Consider the following 20,233-nt stretch of genomic DNA (forward strand, 5'->3'; position numbering starts at 1 on the left):
GAAATCAATAACAGAAAGATAACAGGAAAGTCTCCAAACGCTTGAAAATTAAACAATACATTTCTATATCATCTATGGATCAAAGAGGTGGTCTCAAGGCAAATTAAAAAGTCACAAATGAAAATAAAAATACAACATACCAAAATTTGGGGGATGCAGATAAGGCAGTGTCGAGAGGGAAATTTATAGTATTAAAAGTTTATATGAGAAAAGAATTAAGGTCTTAAATCAATACTTTAAGCTCCCATCTCAAGAAACTAGAAAAAGAACAAAGTAAACCAAAGCAAGTAGAAGGATGGAAGTAACAGATGTAAAAGCATAAATCAATGAAATTGAAAACACTTACCAAATTGTTGAATCACTCTATTGTACACCTGAAAAAAAAAAACAAAAATAGTTGAGATAAAATATACATGTAAATACAGAAAAAAAGAAATTGAAAACAGATAAACAATACAGAACAATCACTGAAAGCAAAAGCTGGTTCTTTGAAAAGATTGATAAAATTGGTAATCCTCAGGCAAGACTGATAAAGATAAAAAGAAACAAGATATGAATTACCAATACCAGAACTGAAACATAAGATATAACTACAGATGCTGCGGCTATTAAAACGAAAGGGATTACCACAAACAACTTAAATACACATAAATTCAACAACTTCCACAAAACACAAACTTCCACAACTCACCCACTACTAAATATGTACTCTGAAAAAAATTAAATAGGTAATCTGAAACTACTACAGAATTTGAAGCCATCATCAAAAAGCTTCCAAAAGGAAATGTCCAGGCCCAGATGGTCTCACTGGAGAATTCAACCAGTTAAAGGAAAAATTAGCATAATTCTACATAATCTCTTCCAGAAAACACAAAAGAAAAGAATACTTCTTACTTCATTCTATGAGCCAGTACTTACCCTAATACTAAAACCAGACAAAAACAGTACAAAAAACTAAAACTGTAGGCCAATATCTTTCATAAACCGAGTTACAGAAAATCCTCAAAAAAAAAAAAAAAGGCAGTAGCTAATCCATTCCTGCAACATATAAAAAGAATTATACACCACAACCAAGTGAGATTTATTCCAGGAATGTAAGGCTGGTTCAACATTCAGAAATCAATCAGTGCATTCTCCCATATTAACAAGCTAAAGAAGAAAAATCACAAGATCATATAAATTCATATAGTATTGACAAATTTCAACACTCATTCATGATAAAACTAAATAGACACATAGATCAATGGAACAGAATAAAGAACCTAAAAATAGCCCCACACAAGTATGTGCAATTTATTTTTCACAAAGGTGCAAAACAAGTCAAAGAAGGATAGTCTTCAACAGATGGTGCCTGAGTAATTGAACATTCAAACAGATGAACTTCAACCTAAGTCTCACTTTATACAACACTGAACTCAAAATGCACCACGAACAGCAGGAAGGAGAAACGGAGCAATCACCAACACACTGGAGAATTTCTCTCTCCTCAGGAACAGGAGACAAGGACAACAAAGAGCGTAAATTTTGTATGACACAGTTGACAACTAAACAACTAAATATTATTTTTGATTAAAATATGGAACATTTATAAAAATTCACCACGGCCTAGGCCATGAGTCTTCTCCTGTTTCGAGGAATGAGCTTCACGTAGGCATTTTTCTGACCACAGAAAACTAAGGCTAGAAATCTATTAAAAAGATAAACTTTTGGAAACTAAAAACGCACTTCTAAATAACTCGTGGTAAGAAGAAAAATCAACTCTTAGGGTACACTTAGAACATAATGCACCGAACCTTGTGGGTCTTAGAGTGAACTTCAGGACCTTAACGTTGAGAGAAGAGGAAAGCCTGCAAAATAATGATCGAATCATCCAATCCGTTAGACAACCGATTCCACCACTGAGCACACAGAATCCCCCAACACTCACGCTCCCCGGGGCCCCATCACCTCCACATCCCTCCGACACAGAGCATTGAGATCCTCCTGACAACTATGAAACCACCGCTGAGAACCGTAGCCGCTTCCGGTCACCACCCCCTAGCACCGCCCCTTCTCAGGGTTTGGGGCGACGAACGAAGGGGGCGTGGTCCTGCACACGCGCAAAACTACATTCGAAGCCGCTGTCCGCCCAGAGTCAACGTGGGGATGTTACGGAATTGGTGCTTTGGAGCGTTCAGTGCCCCTAGGCCGCGTTGCCAGGAGGGGAACGTGGCCGCGCCCAGGTCGCGCTTCCCCGTGGGGTGCGCCATGTTGGAGGAGTGACCCTTCCGTACCGAGGGTGAGGAAGCCTCTAAACTCACAGAGCAGAGCCGCGGAGCTGTCTCAGTGGCGGGGAGCATGGGTGGCGGCGTTCTTTTGGGCGGTCTTCCTGGAGGAGGAGGTCTTTGGATCTGCACTCTGGATCTGTGTAATGATGTTCAGAGAAGCTGAAGGGGGGCCTCTGGAAAGACGCAGACGTACCAGTAGCTGTGCTCTCCTGGCAGATACCACACGATGTGAAAGCGGGGGAGGAGTCAGACTGGTTTACAGTGCTCTCCTGGAACATACCACGAGCGAAGAAGGGGAAGAAATTGGGAGTGTGCAAGCCTCCTAGGACATAGCACTGAGGGAAAAAGGGGAAGTCAGTGTCAGATTCCCCTCTGTTGTACTTGTAGGGGTTGGGTGCGGGTTCTGAATGCTCCCATAGTCTACATTATCTCCCACTCCAGCAACCCCTAATGAAATAAAATATGAATCAATAATACTTTTTGATTTTTCCTTAATCTAAAGCAGTATGTCAATAAAAGCATCTTCAGGAAACTATTATTTTTATTTCCACATAAAATAAAATCTGCACTGTGATAGTGCCCTTTTGAAAATGTAGCTTTAAGACAAGACTGATTCTGCCCTTCAACCGGTTTGCTGTCCCTAATATTACTTCTAATATAGAAATTCCCTTCTATATTAGATGCCCATACCCTTCTAGGACGTAGTCACTGGGGTAGAAAGGGAAGAAGTCCTGCTGCCCTTTACCTGGGAATGCCTACTTTTCCTTCAAAACCAAGTTCAAATATTGCCTCCTGCAGGGAGTCCTACAGGCAGAAGTCCTCCTACAGGCAGAAGGCTCTGTACCCCACTGAAGTTTTCTCTGAATCCTCAGGTGAGGAAGGTATTTTGAGGGGACCCGACACAGGCTCAGGTATGGACTTACTGGATGCTCTCAGTCCAGTCACATCCCCTCTGGGGCTCAGTTTCACAATCTGGAATGTAAGAGTGTCCTACTCAGTCTAAGACCATCTGGGACTAATTTGTAGTCTGACAGATCCATCAATCAATGAGGGAGGCCACACACCAGAGGAACCATGGCACCACTAAACAAAGGAAAAGATAGAGTTACATTATTCGGAGGAATGGTGAAGTTCAGATGAAATAGAAATGAAGCAGTGTTCTGGTGACCTTAAGGCAAAATGGAGCTGTATGTGAACCACAAAGTGAACTTGAGTCCTGTTTTCCTGAAAACAATAAAGTTAAGATAGATATAAAATGTTGTGTCTAGATACCCCTTATCTCTGGTCGGGGTTGGAAATCCTGGCTGCTGCTTTGTGTCTATGTGACTTAGAGTCTCCAGCAAGAGTAGGATGTTTCGTTTGTACTGATACCATTTCAAATAGCAGCTTTCTGATAGTCTGTGATTGTAGAGAAGGAAGTTTCCCAGTGACTGAGAAAGCAGTAGTCACTCAAAGTAGAGTTCTTTGTGGCAGCACGTCCTTGGGAGAAATAATGTTTCCCGATAACTTTGCATCTGACTTTATCTGTGATTGTTCTCCTAGCCTGATGAATGGCAGGGTAGATTTTTATGGTCTGAGCTAATTTTTTGCTTTCTTAGAGGGTTGGACTCTAATTATTCCAAATTCTCTTTCTACATATATAGCCCTGGTCTGATAGTGTACTGAATGAAGAAACGAAGAAGGAATTGAATCAGTAGTAGCTTGTCTGACGTGCTTCTACATAGAGTTTCAAGAATCACTGTTCATGTTGTTGAGCATCTTAATAGTACTACAGTTATATTTAAAAAAAAAAAAAATTGACCCGGGCGCCTGAGTGGCTCAGTTGGTTAAGCGACTGCCTTCAGCTAAGGTCATGATCCTGGAGTCCCGGGATCGAGTCCCGCATCGGACTCCCTGCTCAGCAGGGAGTCTGCTTCTCCCTCGGACCCTCCCCCCTCTCATGCTCTCTCTCTCTCTCTCATTCTCTCTCTCAAATAAATAAATAAAATCTTAAAAAAAATTTAAAAAAATGGACCCATTAGACCATTTCAGAGAAGAAGGAAAGATAGAGCCAATAAGCATATGAGGAGGTGTTCAAAGTCATTAGCTATCAGGCAAGTACAAATCAGGACATGATGAGATGACATCTTATACCCACTCAATTTACAAAAATTTCAGTCTGACAATACCCAGTATGGAAGAGGATGTGCACCCACAGGATTGTTTTGCCCTGTGGAAGGAATGTGAATCAGTGTAACCTCTTGTAGAGAGCAAAATGGAGTCTGTCATGTCAAGCAGGAGCCCGTTTTGAGCAATGATGCAAGTAGGTAAAGGTACCGCAGCTGAGAGGGATGGCCGGGACCAGCATCAGCTGACACCCCAGAACTGATAACAAGCAGAACCAGAGGAGGTCTGCAGGGGCCCAAGACCGATTAAATCCCTTTAAAAAGGGGAGGATATTTGCAGCAAACTGCCAGACTCTTCAGACATGACCCCTCTATGTCTGACTGCTTAGAAAAGGCAACTGCCTCCGATAGCTGTGGCCGACGGATCTCCAAAGAGAACTGAGATCCTTCACTGCTTGAACATAAGAAGCAGTAGGTGCCAAGAGCTGCCCCAGACTGGGCAGAGGCCTTATCTCAACTGCATGCTCACAGACTGACTTTGTGTTTCATTCCTTAACGTCCTACACCCTTCTGCTATCTTGTTCGTGGTGTGGTTGGTCTTCTGTCCTGCTCTGTGTGCTGTGTAAGAAGCCAGGTTTAATCACATGGTGAAATGCCATTGAGTTTGGAGTCCCGAACCTGCTTTATAATGGTGATAAACTTTGCTTTATGACTGAATAAAGCTGACGTTGTGGAAAGACACAACTCACGTGTGCACCTTCATAGCATGCTTATGACACCGCTTTAGAAAATAGGTATTCCCTCCTACAAGTGAATATTTACATACCTCACAATCCAGCCAGTCCACTCTTAGGAATGTATCCAAAAGAGGGTAGGGTGCCTGGCTGGCTCAGTCAGTTAAGCATCCGACTCTTGATTTCGGCTCAGGTCATGATCTCAGGGTTGTGAAATCGACCCCCGAGTTCAGGCTCTGTACTGGGCATGGAGCCTGCTTAAGATTCTCTAGCTCCCTCTCCCTCCACCCCTTCCCCCCCACACACCCTCTCTTTGTCAAACAAACAAAAAGGTACACTCCCCCATGAAACCTAGGATGTGCATGACAATCTGTTCACAACAGAAAAACGTAGAAACAAAACTGGATGCTCATCAACAGCAGTCAAAATGAATAAACTAGAATAATACTCAACAATATGGATGAACATTAAAGGAAAAAAACCCTGTAATTCCCGAAAGATTATATAAAGCATAACACACTTTTATAAGAATAAAAGCTACTAACATTAAGAACGTAAACTATTTAGGATTGTAGGTAATTGCAATAAAATTACGTTAAAAAATAAAAGGTTTATGAACTTGGAATTCAGGATGATGTTTACCTCAGTTAAGGGGAGGCAGGGCAATGAATTGGGGGACCACATGGATAGATGCAGGTTATCATCAGGGCCATACAAGGGGTGGTAGGCACATTAAGTGCTAACTTTACTATCAAAACTATTTAAATTAGGGGCGCCTGGGTGGCTCAGTCGGTTAAGCCGCTGCCTTCGGCTCAGGTCATGACCCTGGGGTCCTGGGATTGAGTCCCACATTGGGCTCCCTGCTCAGTGGGGACCCTGCTTCTTCCACTCCCTCTGCCCCTCCCCCCTGCTCGTGCTCTCTCTCCCGCTCTCTCTCTCAAATAAATAAAATCTTTGAAATAAATAAAATAAAAATAAATAAATACTATTTAAATTAATTGGGAAAATTAAGCTGTTAGATAAATATCTAAATGTAAAAAGACAAAGTCTGCATGGAGAAAAGTGCCGTCTCTTCCTTGAGTAGGGCAAGAAAATCGTTGGCCCCAGCCCAGAGACGCCATCCAGTGGTGGGATGAGCAGAGAGGCAGGAGGCCCATGACCTTGACACTTACTGAAGCCCCTGCCAAAGACGCTCTGGCTCCATGGCTCACTCCATCATCATACCTGCTCCAGTGTCTTTTCTTTCAATGTCTTCCTTCCCCGACCTGCCCCCACTACTCTCTAGCTCCTCACCATGCCTTAGTTTTCTTCGTAGCCTTCTGTTTTTTCCAGAATGATCTTATTCATTTACTGTGCACTCATTCACTTGTTCATGATGATACTGAAGGGATTTCTGCTTCTCATATATGTGCAGTAATTGACTGCTTTATTTTTGGTGGCTGTACCACACACGTAGAGAACAGTAAAACACATACAAGCAGGGTCATTGTCTTAAAAGATTATTCCCTTCAAAAGACTCTGCAGGCATCTCTGGATGACACAACTAATTATAAAATTGATTTGGTAGGAGTAAGGCAGGAAATGCTAAAGAGATGGAGAACATGTAAGTATTTAAGACCCTATTTGTTCATCCATCAAATATTTATTGATCACCAGTCACTGCTCTTGGTCCTTGATTTTGGGTAAAACAAAACAGACCCCAAACTCCTAGTTTCATGAGCCCAACATCCTAGTGGGGAAGAGGGCAATACACAGTTTGTCAATAGTCGATAACTGCTAAAGGGGGTGGATGGGGCACTAATGTGAGATAGAAATATTGGGGGGGGCTGCCACTTCAAATAGAGAGATCAGAGTCTCCTTTTAAACTCTACAACTGGGAATGCTTGAGTGGCTCAGTCGGTTAAGTGTCTGCCTTCGGCTCAGGTCATGATCCCAGGGTCCTGGGATCGAGTCCCGCATCGGGCTCCTTGCTCATCGGGGACCTGCTTCTCCCTCTGCCTGCCGATCCCCCTGCTTGTGCGTGCTCTGTCTCTCTCTGACAAATAAATAAAGGAAATCTTTAAAGAAAAAAATAAAGTAAAATAAAATAAAATAAAAATAATTCTACAACTGACTGTCCTGAATCCTGGAGCAGGCCAGTTGTGAATCTTCACATTTATGCTGGCAACCATTTGAAAACAAGGAAGAATGCAAGGTCAGAATATTTACACATCTGCAGCTAAGGACATAATGATGAGCACCTCTTTGTCCTATGGTAAATGCAAAGAGTGGTATCCACGGTCTTCCCATCAGCTTTGTCTTGCATGCCTTCCTCCTTCAGTAGATGAAAAATATCTTACAATGTGGTAAAATATTATCTGTCTTCCCCTGACAGAGGTAGAGGAAAACCTCATAAAAGTATCAGGTTCAGTGGCTAAGCAGGGACCTCTGGACCAAAGCCACAACCATTTACATATGTCAGGAGACAGCAGGCAATGATAGGTTATTTGTTTTACACCCAACTTTTTTAAAGTTGTTTTTTTGTTTTTAAAGATTTTATTTATTTATTTGGCAGAGAGACAGAGAGAGCCAGAGAGGACAAGCAGAGGGAATGGCAGAGGGAGGAGGAGAAGCAGGCTCCCCGCTGAGCAGGGAGCCCGATGCCGGGCTCGATTCCAGGACCCTGAGATCATGACCTGAGCCTAAGGCAGATGTTTCACCGACTGAGCCACCTAGGTGCCCCTTACACCCAACTTTTTAATGGAAAATTTTTACACTACACAAAAGTTGAAAGAACTGTACTAGGAACATCCAAATGCCCTCCACCTGGATATAACAACTGTTAACTTTTGCTACGTTTGCATAATCTCTTTCTGTACATACATACAGGCCCCATCATTTAAAAATAATGTCATAAATAAATAAATATAATGTCCAAAGAAAATTATTTAAGTAACTGAAGTAGAGGTTAAAGGCTGTATTCAGCTGATAGGCATCAGGTAACCCCACCCCTACCTCTGACCCCAGATTGAAGCATGATTAGGGTTTATATAGGGGAAAGTTGGATATGTGTCTTTGCAGTTTGGGCTTAGGTGATAGATTTTTTTTACCTTAAGGGAAGCTCACAGTTAGGGGATTGTTCTAGTTTTTGAGCCCTTCTCCCGATCAGAGCCCCATACCATCAGAACAGTACTTTCTGAGAATTGTTTTCGTAAGCCTTGTGGCTTGTCCACTAGTCAAAGTTCATGCGGAAGGGGGAAGGATAGATAGCAAAAGAAAGAAAGAAAGGCCTCCAGCATGTTTGTTTTATAATACCTTTCTACAGTAAACTGCAAACATTATGCTCTCTAAAAGCTAGATACTCAGCATGTATCTCCTGAGGGACTGAATATACAAACGGACAATGGCCAGACCATATACAGTTGATCCTTGAACAAAGGAGTTTTAACTCTACAGGTCCACCTATAGGCAGAATTTTCTTGATAAATACAGTACAGTATTGTAAATGTATTTTCTCTTACAATTTTAATACCGTTCTTTTCGCTAGCCTACTTTATTATGAGAATACAGTATATAATACATAGAACATACAAAATACGTGTTAATCAACTATTTACGTTATCAGTAAGGCTTCTAGTCAACGGTAGGCTATTAGTAGTTAAATTTGGAGGGAATCAAAAGCTATTCCACTGTGTGTGTGTTGGCGGGGGCAGTGCCCCTAAGCCCAGCGTTGTTCAAGGGTCAACTGGATTATGACAACAGAATTCTGACCTACAACGTCTATAGCAATAATCCTGAGAAGCCAAACCATTACCTCTGCAGCAATGGGTCTAGATGGCCAGGACTTGGTCAATGACCACCAACCTCCTCATTTTTTGCCCCCACTGTCCACTTCCAACTCAGGTCCAACCAGAGAAAACCAAATCTGCTCCCCAAACCAATCACCTAGGACGCCCTGCTTCTAGTTACTAGCCTGCCTACAGCTACCACATGCCAACAGCTTTCCAATTAGAGCACACCTGAATCCTTCTCTCTCTCTCTCTTTTTTTTTTTTCCAAAAAGCTTTATCCCCTCTGTCTGCCTTTGAGTCTCTGCCAAAAGGCAAGTGACAGTGTCTGATTTCCTTGCTAGAGCAAGTTCAGAATGAATGTCCTTGGCTTTTCTCATTTGGTTTGTCTTCATTTATTTCCACAGGGCATACCTGAAGTCTTTCCTTTTTTCACCATAAAGCTTTCCTACGTGATGCTGACTGCCTCCCTTGCTACAGAAAGCTCTGTAGTCTCTGTCCCCATTTGGGTCATCTTTGTATATTTCCACACTCCTAAGAACAGGACTTTTTATTTTATTTATTTATTTATTTATTTATTTATTTTTTGCATAGCCACAAGCACATTCCCACATCTAAGAAATCCGAGATACAACTTACAGTTTTTAAAAAAGATTTTATTTATTTATCTGAGAGAGTGCGCGCGCGCACACACACACACACTCACACACGCATGAGTGAAGGGAGGGGCAGAGGGAGAGGGAGAAGCAGACTTTCCTCTGAGCAGGGAGCCCAACCTGGGGCTCAATCCAGGACCCTGAGATCAAGACCTGAGCCAAAGTCAAACGCTTGACTGAGCCACCCAGGCACTACGACTTTCAATTTTATTTAAAAATTATCATATAGTAAAATTAACTTCTGGGTGTACAGTTCATTAATTTGAATAAACATATAGATTTGTATAACCACCACCACCATCAGATTACAGACAGTTCCATCACCTCCTCCAACTCCTCCTGAAAACCTCATCACACTTAAGAAATTTAACAGTGATAAAATAATAGTGTGCATCCCAAATTCAAATGTTTCTAATTATCCTCAAATTTCTTTACAATTTTTTAAAATTCCAAATACTATTAGAGTTCATGCCTGGCATTTGGCATCGTTCATGTCATCTCATCTCTTTAGTCTCTAATCTCTTTTTAATCTAAGAGCATTTTCCCAGCCTGTTTTGTCTGTCACGACCTTGATATTTTTGAAGAGAGTTTGCCAATTATGGTGTAGATGTTTCTGCATTTCTAATTGTTTCCTCATGAATAGATTTAGGTCAAACAGCTTGGGAAAGAAATCTGCATGGGTGATTTGTCCCTCTCAGTGAGTCATGTCTGGAAACATGTTTCCATGCATTCTATATTTGGTAACGGCTAAGTTTAATTTCTTCATTGTAAAGAAATACTTTTTCTTTTCTTTTCTTTTAAGATTTATTTATTTATTTCAGAGAGAGAGCAGGGAGGGGCAGAGGGAGAGGGAGAGAGAATCCCCAGCAGGCTCCTGGCTGAGCTCAGAGCCCTCGGAGGGGCTGGATCTCATGACGCTGAGATCATGACCTGAGCCAAAATCAAAAGTCAGATGCTTAACTGACTGGGCCACCCAGGTGCCCCAGAAATCTTTTTTCTTTTGTATTTCATTATTTTTCTATGGGGTAATTCTTTAGGGACCATGTGAATAATCTATTCCCCCAATGTATTTGTTTGCTAGGGCTGCCATAGCCTAGTACCATAAATTGGGTGGCTTAAATAACAGAAATCATTTTCTCAGTTGTAGAGGCCAGAAGTCCAAGAACAAGGTGTTGGCAGGTTTGGTTTGTCCTGAGGCTCTCTTGGCTTGCATATGGCTCCTCCCTTGCTGCATTTTCACAGGGTTGTTCAGCTATGCATGTTCATGTTCGGTGTCTCTGTAAATCTTAATCTCTTCTTATGAAGAGGCCAGTCAGATTGGATCAGTGCTCACCCTAAGGGCATCATTTTAACTATCTCCAAATATGTCACATTCTCAGATACTGAGGGTTAGGGCTTCACATATGAATTTTGGGGGAACACAATTCAGCCCATAACACTCAGTAAGCATTCACAAAATCGTTTTATCATCCATTGATGATCTTTGCTTAAATCAATGATGAACTTGGGGTCTGCAGATGGTGGTTTTCTAATTCTATGTTTTTCTATAATTATTAGTTGACATTGCTCTGTAAAGAGCTTTCCTTCCTCTTGCATGTTCATTTGTTGAGAATTATTATATCCATGTGCCAGCATCATAATGTATTTGCAGGTACATTACATAACACACAATTAGTGCCCAAGAAATATCAGTGCATTTAATGGACAGTAAGTACTATCATAACATCCTACTAGAACCCCTAGGCACAACCTGTACTCATTGGCTCCAGTTTCCTTCCCCAACTACAATTTGTCATACATACAGGTCCCCAGGTCTTTCTTTGCCTTGCTCTGAAACCATGTTTATTCTTACTTCTAGTGTTACATATTGATGCTTCTTGATTCTACTGACTGGAATCATGCTGATGATTTGATTTCATTGATTTCTTTGAGTCCTGCTGATGAACACTTGGATTTTTCTATTTTAAACCATGCCACAATGAGCCATCTTGCAATATACCTTCCAAACATGTATAGGTGTATTCCTGGAATAGAGTCCCATAAATGTCGTTTCTGAGTTGTAATTAAATGCAATTGTAATTTGCTAAATATTTTCACATTCACCTCCATAGGACTGTATCACTTTGACTATGCCCAGCAATAGAGGAGAGTGTCTGTTATCCCACAACTTCACCACAGAGTGGGTTGTTGAACTTTTAGACTTTTGCCAATCTTGATAGGTGAGAAATGATACTCCAAGTGTAGTTTTAATTTTCATTTCTCTTAGTAGGACAGTGACTGAGCATCTATATGTTTAAAATCATCTGTATTAGTTTAAAAAATAAAATCGTCTGTATTAGTTTTTCTTTTAATGATTTTTGCCCCTGTTTAGTTCAATTAATATGATGATTCATACTAATATTCTTCAAAATTTTTAAAGTCCCTTGTAATCCTCCTTTAGTCATACTTGGTTGTGACATATTATCCTTTTATTTTTTTAAAAGATTTTATTCATTTATTTGAGAGACAGACAGACAGAGCATGAGCAGGGAGGTGGAGGCAGAGGGAGAAGCAGACTCCCCGCTGAGCAGGGAGCCCCATGTGGGGCTCGATCCCAGGACCCTGAGATCATGACCTGAGCCAAAGGCAGACACTTAACTGACTGAGCCAGCCAGAGGCCCCTTGTTTATTTCTGTTTTCTTTTACTTCCTTTGTGGATATTTTGTTTCCCTTTCCTACAGTTTGTACTAAAAGCTTAAATAATTGGTTTCAGTTTTTCTCATTTACTAATAAATGCACTTTATGATATAAATCATCTTAAGTATGTCACTTTGTGCATCACATAGATGTTATGTGTAGTGCTCTCATGCTCTCATAGTTCTAAGTAGTTGGTCATCTGTTTCAATTTCCTCCTTAACCTAAGTACTAATTATGTGTGAGTGCTTTTACTGCCCAGGCATTTGAGTTTTTTGCTGTCTCTTTGTCTTTATCTCCATTTTTATTGCATTATAGTCTGTGAATATGGCCTGTGTGATATAATTTATTAAGATTTGTTATATCCTATGTGGCCTAGTGCAAGGAGAATTTTTCCAGAATGTTTTATTTATGTGTAAAACATGTGCATTCTCTGTTGAGTACGAAATAAAGATTGAATGTAGACATATAAAATATCAAGGTTTTAAGTTTTATTATTCCAATCTGAATACCTTGTACATTTCATTCCTTGACCTGTCCATTTTTGTGAGATATAGTATTCTTACGCTGTAATTGAATATTTGCAGAGATTTCACCGTTGTATCTGTTTTTATTTTATATATTTCAAAAGCACACACATACATAAATGCTCATGACTGGTGCATTTTCTCAGTGGTTACATGCTTTATTTCTCTTAAAATTCTTCACTTTGAAATCTATTTTCTCTAATATTAATATTGTTAGTTGTGACTATTTCCATCCATTTCTTGTCCTCATTTAAAAAAAACTCATGACTGGGCACCTGGGTGGCTCAGTTGGTTAAGCGACTGCCTTCGGCTCAGGTCATGATCCTGGAGTCCCGGGATCGAGTCCCACATCGGGCTCCCTGCTCAGCGGGGAGTCTGCTTCTCCCTCTGACCCTCCCCCCTCTCATGCTCTCTCTCTCTCTCTCATTCTCTCTCTCAAATAAGTAAATAAATAAAATCTTAAAAAAAAACTCATGATGAACTTTTTACGTATATACTAAAGTAGACCAAAAAGCGTGCCGAATCTTCCTGTAACCATCACTCAGTTTCAGGTTATCAACATTCTTTCTTGCTTCATCACTCCTCCACCCCTCAGTCCCATCTTCCCTTGTTTGAGTATTTTAAAGCTAATTCCAGACTTCATATCATTTCACCCATATACTTCAGTATAAATCTCTAACATCTGAGGATGTTTTACTTTCATTTTCTTTTTATTCATCTCTTCCTCCTCCCTTTTTTTTTTCAAAGTTTTTATTTAAGTGATCTCTACACCCAACTTGGTGCTTGAACTCACGACCCTGAGATCAAGAGTCCCATGCCCTTCTGACTGTGCCAACCAGGCGCTCCTCTTCTTTTAACATAATCACAATACCATCATCACACCTAACAAAATTGACGTTAATGCTGGGAATGTTTGTAGACATGTCTGTGTGCTAGCAAGCTTCTACAGATTCAATTTCTTCTTGTACTTGTTCACTCAACAAACAATTACCTAATCCAGGGCTATGGGAGACATAGAGGACTATTTGGTAATCAGAGAGTCCAGTCCTCTACTGTCTAGAATGTTGAACTGGGGACTGGTCTGAGGGCACAAAGGTAGGAGATACCAGAGCTCAGGCCCAGGCCCTTTAAATGCTTTTTTTTTTTTTTTTGAAGTAGGCTCCGCACCCAGCATGGAGCCCAATGTGGGACTTGAACTCACAGCCCTGACATCAAGAGGTAGGCGTTTAACTGAGCCATCCAGGAACCCTGGCCTGGGCCCTTTCAAAAAGCTTTCCCCAGCTGCTGGGTCAGAAGGGCCTTCAGCTGGCATGGACTCTCCTACTGCAGTCAGGAAGGTCTTCCCTTAAGAGGTATGTGAGCTGGGTTTTGAAGAATGAGCAGCAGTTCATCCATTGAAGAGATATGATGGGTTCTTCTCACCTCTACACCAGAGGGGCAATGGTATCTCCATAATTTCCATATTTGAGGTGCTACAGTGCAGCAAACTCATCGTGGGGCAACGTTGAAAATTTGTGGTAATGCTGCACCAGCATAATTATTACTTAGATTTAATTTTATAAGGAGCTTTGAATAATAGAGTGATCTAGAGGATGCTTTTATTGACACATTACATTAGAGAAAGCCACCATTGACATATCAATGTAAAACTTATTTCATTGATACCTATTTTTATTTTAGTTGAGGTGGCTCGGCTAGTGTGGGGCTGATTGAGATTATGGGCACATTTAGGCCTTCACTCCCCCGTGCTCGTTTCCACAGCACATATACTAAAATAGGCCTTCACTCCCCTTCCCAAGGTGGTGGGACTGGACGCTACCACTTAGCCTTTTCTCCCCTCTCTCCTGGTATCTGGGGGGGTGGGGGAATATACTGCTCCTGTTGCATCCTTTCTAGCACACTCTATAGTATCACCCAGGGGAAGGTACTATTGTGACATTTCTCCCCTCTCCAGTGATATCTCTCAGACTCACTTAGGGTTCTCATTCTTTCTCTTTTCATTACTAACGACTCCCCTCTCCTACTGTTGCAGGGTTGCAGGATTCTCATCTCACAGAGTCAAAGAATGAATCTCAGGGACAGTAGGATGAAGTGAAGTGCAAGTTTATCAAGGGAAGGTGAGAACAGAAAGGAATGCTCCCTAGTATGAGAGGGATCCCCAACGGGTTGCCCCTGAGGGCTTTTATGGTCAGTCTTTTATAGGAAACTGACCGGGGAACTTGGTAAATTTCTTGTCAATATCATGGTGGATTTGTGAATATCACGTCTATGTTTACAACAAACATGGTGGACTTGTAACTATCATGAGAACAAACAAGGTGTTCTTTTTTTTAATAAAGATTTTATTTATTTATTTGACAGAGAGAGAGACAGCGAGAGAGGGAACACACGCAGGGGGAGTGGGAAAGGGAGAAGCAGGCTTCCCGCGAAGCAGGGAGCCCGATAAGGGGCTGGATCCCAGAACCCTGGGATCACGACCTGAGCCGAGGGCAGAGGCTTAACGACTGAGCCACCCAGGCACCCCAAAACAAAGCGTTCTTGTAAATATCGTATGTATGCCTCCACATCTGGGATTTCTGTGAGCCTGTTTACATAGCCCCCTGCATGAACCTCATCAGGTTGCCCTCTAACAGTCTCTCCCTACCTAGCCTCGCTTGTCCCTTACTCATTCCTCCCCCTGGAATAGTAACCCTAACTGCCTTTAGGGAATTGGGATGATGACCACTCTGACTGCTTCCTGCTGAAATGGGGTGGCGGGTTGTGCGGCAGTTAGAATCTACCCAGGGGTCGGTCCAGGGGCTGGTGGTATGGCTCCGGGGGGGGACACGACCGACAGCAAATGGTGCACACCTCGGCACATGGAAAAGAATAAACATAAAACAAGTGTTAGGTCCCAAACTGTGATCACATCTCTTGGGTAAGATCCCCAATTACCAATTCCATCAACTAGACCAGTAGATATCTTGATCTTTTTTAACTGATCACGAATGTACCCTGTTAATTGGGACCCTTGTGGGAGTTATCTATAATGTTAAAACAACACATGTAAGGAAACTTCTCACACCCCAAATGGTGTAGCAATAGCAGATAGTCAATAGTGGCCCCGCTTTCACAAGTCCCTATCTGACTTCACTTAATTCTTGGTTGAGTGCATCTGGTGCCTGGGAAGTATCATTCAGAGTCCTCCTGAACAAACATACTGTTTTGCTTATTTCATGTTGCAGTCCTAACATAAGTCTTGGAAGTCCCATAGTGAGCTTTGAGGCTCCTTTTGCCAGGAGAGCTATTGTATGTTTGGCTAAAGCCTTTGTTTGCAATTTGTACATCAATAGAAGTGGCTTCTAGTATAAATACGACTAAGGGATAAAACCATCAAGAAGCGCTTTGTGTTTGAGGTCCAGCTTTAACAACATCGTAATGACAAGGAATCACTGGCAAGTGGGAGAAGACTTGTCTCAAGAGATAAGGGCATCGCCAAGTGCATCATCTAATCCAATCATAAAGAAAGTGGAGTCATCCATTAGCTCCACAAGTCCATAGTTAACCCCATGGAGTGGGATAGGCTCTGGTTTTTAGGGAGTGATTTTTGTCATCCCAGCCACACAGAATTGGTCAAGGTGCTAATTGAGTTAGACAGTTGTTGGGGAATCAATCCCATTTTCTAGTTGTTTAAATAACCATATGTCCATGGGGTCCTTTATTATCCTCACAGGATAACAAGCAAGAAGACTGTCTATACATGGGCTATTGTGCAATTTCTCTGAAGTTTACCTCAAGTTGTCTAGCTTAGGCAAACAACATTCAAAGACAATCAGAATTAGGACTTAACATTCGCAAAGGTCGGTTATTGAAACATAATTTCTCTCTATAATAACCCTCATTTTTAATCAGAGATAGCCAAATCAGGACTAATTTGTTTGCAAAACAAGTCCAATTTTAACAAACTTGTTCTAATTATTTATATAAGCTCAGCAAGAATGGTGATTGATCATATAGATCTTTTAAAATTTGCTTTGCTGGAACTTTTTATAAGGAATCTCTAGGTTGAACATTTAGTAGCCTTTCCAGGCCAGAAGCCAAGCCAAGTACTTGCCATCAGACATGCCTGCAATACCTGCAGATTTGGATGAATTCCTTTTCACAAGGTCCCCAAAGTATCCTGAGGTTCCTTCTCTTGCCAGCAAGTGACACTCTTTACTCACCTGGTAAGGCTGCTGGAAACTCCGTAAGCAAGGTATCAGGCCAACAGTTCCAAGGGGTTTTATGGCTCCAGGTTTCATAAAGTCAACCTCAGTTCCTTAAAGCTGTTTGGTCATATCTGAGTCTACGCATGTCTCTCTCAAATATGACATTCCAGTCAAAGCCTTGGTAAAATAACCAGTGTTTCCAATGGTGTCCTGTTACAAGGAGAACAAATTCCTATTGAACTTATGTAAATGATTATGGTTGCCATGGAAGAAAGAATATTCACTGAGACCTTTTGAATTCAGAGGGTTCAGGTAGAGAGAAAAGCTAAATGCTTTAGTTTGTTTACAAATGCATACTTTATCACATTTCTGTAAATCATCAATATCTTAAGAGAAAGTTTTCTTAATCTGGAAGAGTAAACATTAGAGAACCAGCAATGTTTTAAACAAGAGTCACAAAACTATAATCATCTTTCCCAATTTACTTTGTCGCACGTTACTAAGTTTTCTTCAGTTTGAATGTAGCCTTTTAGTTAGTTCTGGAAATTTTTACCACTTTAGTTTTTGGATTTTAAAGATATCAAAAAACATATATTTGTCCTGAGATGCCTGGGTGGCTCAGTCAGTTAAGCAGCTGCCTTCGGCTCAGATCATGATCCTGGGGTCCCTGGGATCCGTCCCACTTCATGCTCAGCAGGGAGCCCGCTTCTCCCTCTGCCTGCCGCTCCCCCCCCCGCCGCTTGTGTTCTCTCTCTGACAAATATATAAATAAAATCTTGAAAACAACAAAAACAAAACATGTATCTGTCCTAAAAGTCCTTTTTATGAATTTCCTTGAAGATGAAACATGTTTTGCAAAGGATAAGAACAATTATAAATGACAAAAAGCCTAAAAAATGGACATGGTTAAAGATCTGATGAGAGATTACAATATAGCTGGCAAAGAAATCTGGGTATTTCTAAGACACATAACACTTCAATAATCAGAATATTGAGTGATTATGACCTTATACCAGAATGTAACATACCAAATAAAAAGGCCTAGTTGGTCAAAAAGACTTCATTTACGATTTAAATCTTGGGAAGTTTGTAAAAAAAAAACACAAAACTTAAAAAGGTATAAAGCACATGCCTAAATAGGATTACAGATCATTATTAAACTCAAAACTTAATTATCTATTTGACCAAAGTGACAATAAGATTCCCAAGGCAAATATGTAGGGTCCTATAGTTGTTAGCAAAACTTAGCTTCTTTAATATCGAGAAGTTTTAACTAAGTAATCAAAGACTTGAGAAGACAAAATATAGAAACTGGTTTTCCTGGGCAGATAAGGAAAAGAGAAAACAACTTTGTTTACATGTTCTCATCAAGAGCAGACCATCAATTCAAGAAAACGTCTTTTTTTTTTTTTTAACTGAGAGAAAGCGGAATTCAATCTTACACCAGTGTCCCTTTAAAATCCACTCATTTCGATCTTAGTCCATCTTAGTCCATCCGGACCACATATAAAATTCCTTTCCAAAGATTTCCCTTCACAAACCTTCTACAACTTTCCTTTGCATTTAGATTTTGTCCCAAGACATTTCTTTTCAAACAACCAGTCTTATCTAGGAGAAAATTACCTTCTTTTACCTTTAACAAAAATGTATTCCCATTCCTTACATCTTTCTTACATAGCTCCTATTTTTCTACATACAGAGTTGTTTCCCTTATTTCCATCAGTCTTAATTCCACTTAGCAGAATTTTGCACTCTTAGAAACCTTCCTCTCCAATGAAAACTAAGTAGTAACTGATTGTAAACTGAAAACTAAGTAGTAACCGATTGTAACCTGTTAAGCCAGGATTTTTTTTTGACAGCAAACTTATGAATCAGCTAAGCACAAAGCATGTTTACCAACAGACTCAAATATCCTTAGTTTCTTTGCAATAAGAAACAAAAAACACAAACCTATGTTCAGTGATCAGTGTTTTAGTATTTTATCCTGTTTGGAAAAGGCTTAGATGTCCAATGAATTTAATCCCAATTTATCATCCAAGCAAAACTTCAAAATTTCAGGTTCACATAGACGTTGAAAGCTATCTTAACAATTACCCATGAAGACTTTGAGACAGACAAAATTAACCATTATTTTAAGCTATCTTTTTGCTGACAAAGTGCAACAGAGAGCATTTGACCTTCAGTAAATCTTGGTAGAATAAAAGTTTCACATTTAATGTTGATAACTTTAAAGACATGTCTATCTTAATTAAACCAATCAACTTAAATTAGTTTAAACACTGAATTATATTCCACCTGGATTCTCTTTTAGAAGTCAGTTTCTTCCCCATTGGCAGTTTTTACCTGAGACACGGGAGGGGAAATCTGAAGTGAGTGGTGTAGGCAGGCCACATCCGAGGTGGTGTGGAAACAGGAGGAGGAAGCTGAGGCAGAAGAGACAGAGAGTATTGCCAGAAAGCAGAAAAAGAAGGTTCCCGGTTCTAAAGCCTGTCAGCTTGGACAGATGAGCAGATGCAGATTTTTGTTTGTTTTGCCACCAAAGTGGAATTAGGCAGTCCACGTCTGGTGGGAGAAGACAGGGAACTTCCCCGAAATAAAGGGAGTTTCAGCAGCTGCTTGGGAATATTCCATAAAGTCCCCTTCCCAAGGTAGACTAACCAGAGACTGTTGGTTCCAAGTATAGCCATTAACCCAGGAAATGAGGGAGAAGCTCCCACATCTACTAGGAGGAACAGTGAGTGTGAGAGAGTCAGTGTCCCCTTTGTTAGGGAGGACTTGCGTTTCCTCCAACAACCTGAGTTTATTCTGAGGCCTACTTCGATAATTACCATCCAATATGTCGGGAGGGAATTTACTAGCCAGACACATTCCAGCAAACACATTCTGCAAGAGGCCCTTACATCAGGGTCCTGATGTAGAGCCCTGTTTTCTACAGAAGACATCTAACTGATAGATCCCACCGAGGCCATGCAGTGTTACAGAAGCTCAATCCTTTCCTACATTTTGCAATCCAAATGGTTTCCAGTGGGTTAAAAGGCACCCCAAGGGAGAGTCCTTGGGAACTGAAGAAGAGACCTTGCCTTGCTATGAAGGTCACACCTTATTTTATCTTGCCTTGAAGAACCAGCTGTTGTTAACCCATGGAAAACACTAGAACCATTTTACAAGGGGAAATTACCCAATTTTGCAGTACACAGTTCAGAGGAGTCCCCGTGAAGGATGGCCTATTTCCACCTCCTGATTCTGGTACTATCCCACGCCTGCTATGGAGAGGTGCCTATGAAGGCATCCCTTCAGATCAGCTCTCTGTCCCTTAGC

The 20,233-nt window shown here is 41.0% G+C and overlaps 1 protein-coding gene across 3 annotated transcripts in view; it reads right to left on the reverse strand.

The window, feature by feature from the left end:
- ZNF81 (zinc finger protein 81) overlaps window positions 1-2,000 on the reverse strand; it is a 129,928-nt gene extending 127,928 nt beyond the window's left edge. For all 3 annotated transcript variants that reach the window (XR_012381013.1, XR_012381012.1, XM_025857940.2), the window contains exons 1-2: window positions 1,928-2,000; window positions 347-374 (exon numbers count right to left, since the gene is read on the reverse strand). The gene's annotated coding sequence lies outside the window, so the exon portion shown is untranslated. The remainder of the gene's footprint in view (window positions 1-346; window positions 375-1,927) is intronic.
- Window positions 2,001-20,233: the final 18,233 nt, after the last annotated feature.

This window comes from Callorhinus ursinus, unplaced genomic scaffold, assembly GCF_003265705.2.
Source record: "Callorhinus ursinus isolate GAN/ISIS: 27379988/994484 unplaced genomic scaffold, GSC_fseal_2.0 scaffold16, whole genome shotgun sequence".
In the NCBI taxonomy this organism is placed as follows: domain Eukaryota; kingdom Metazoa; phylum Chordata; class Mammalia; order Carnivora; family Otariidae; genus Callorhinus; species Callorhinus ursinus.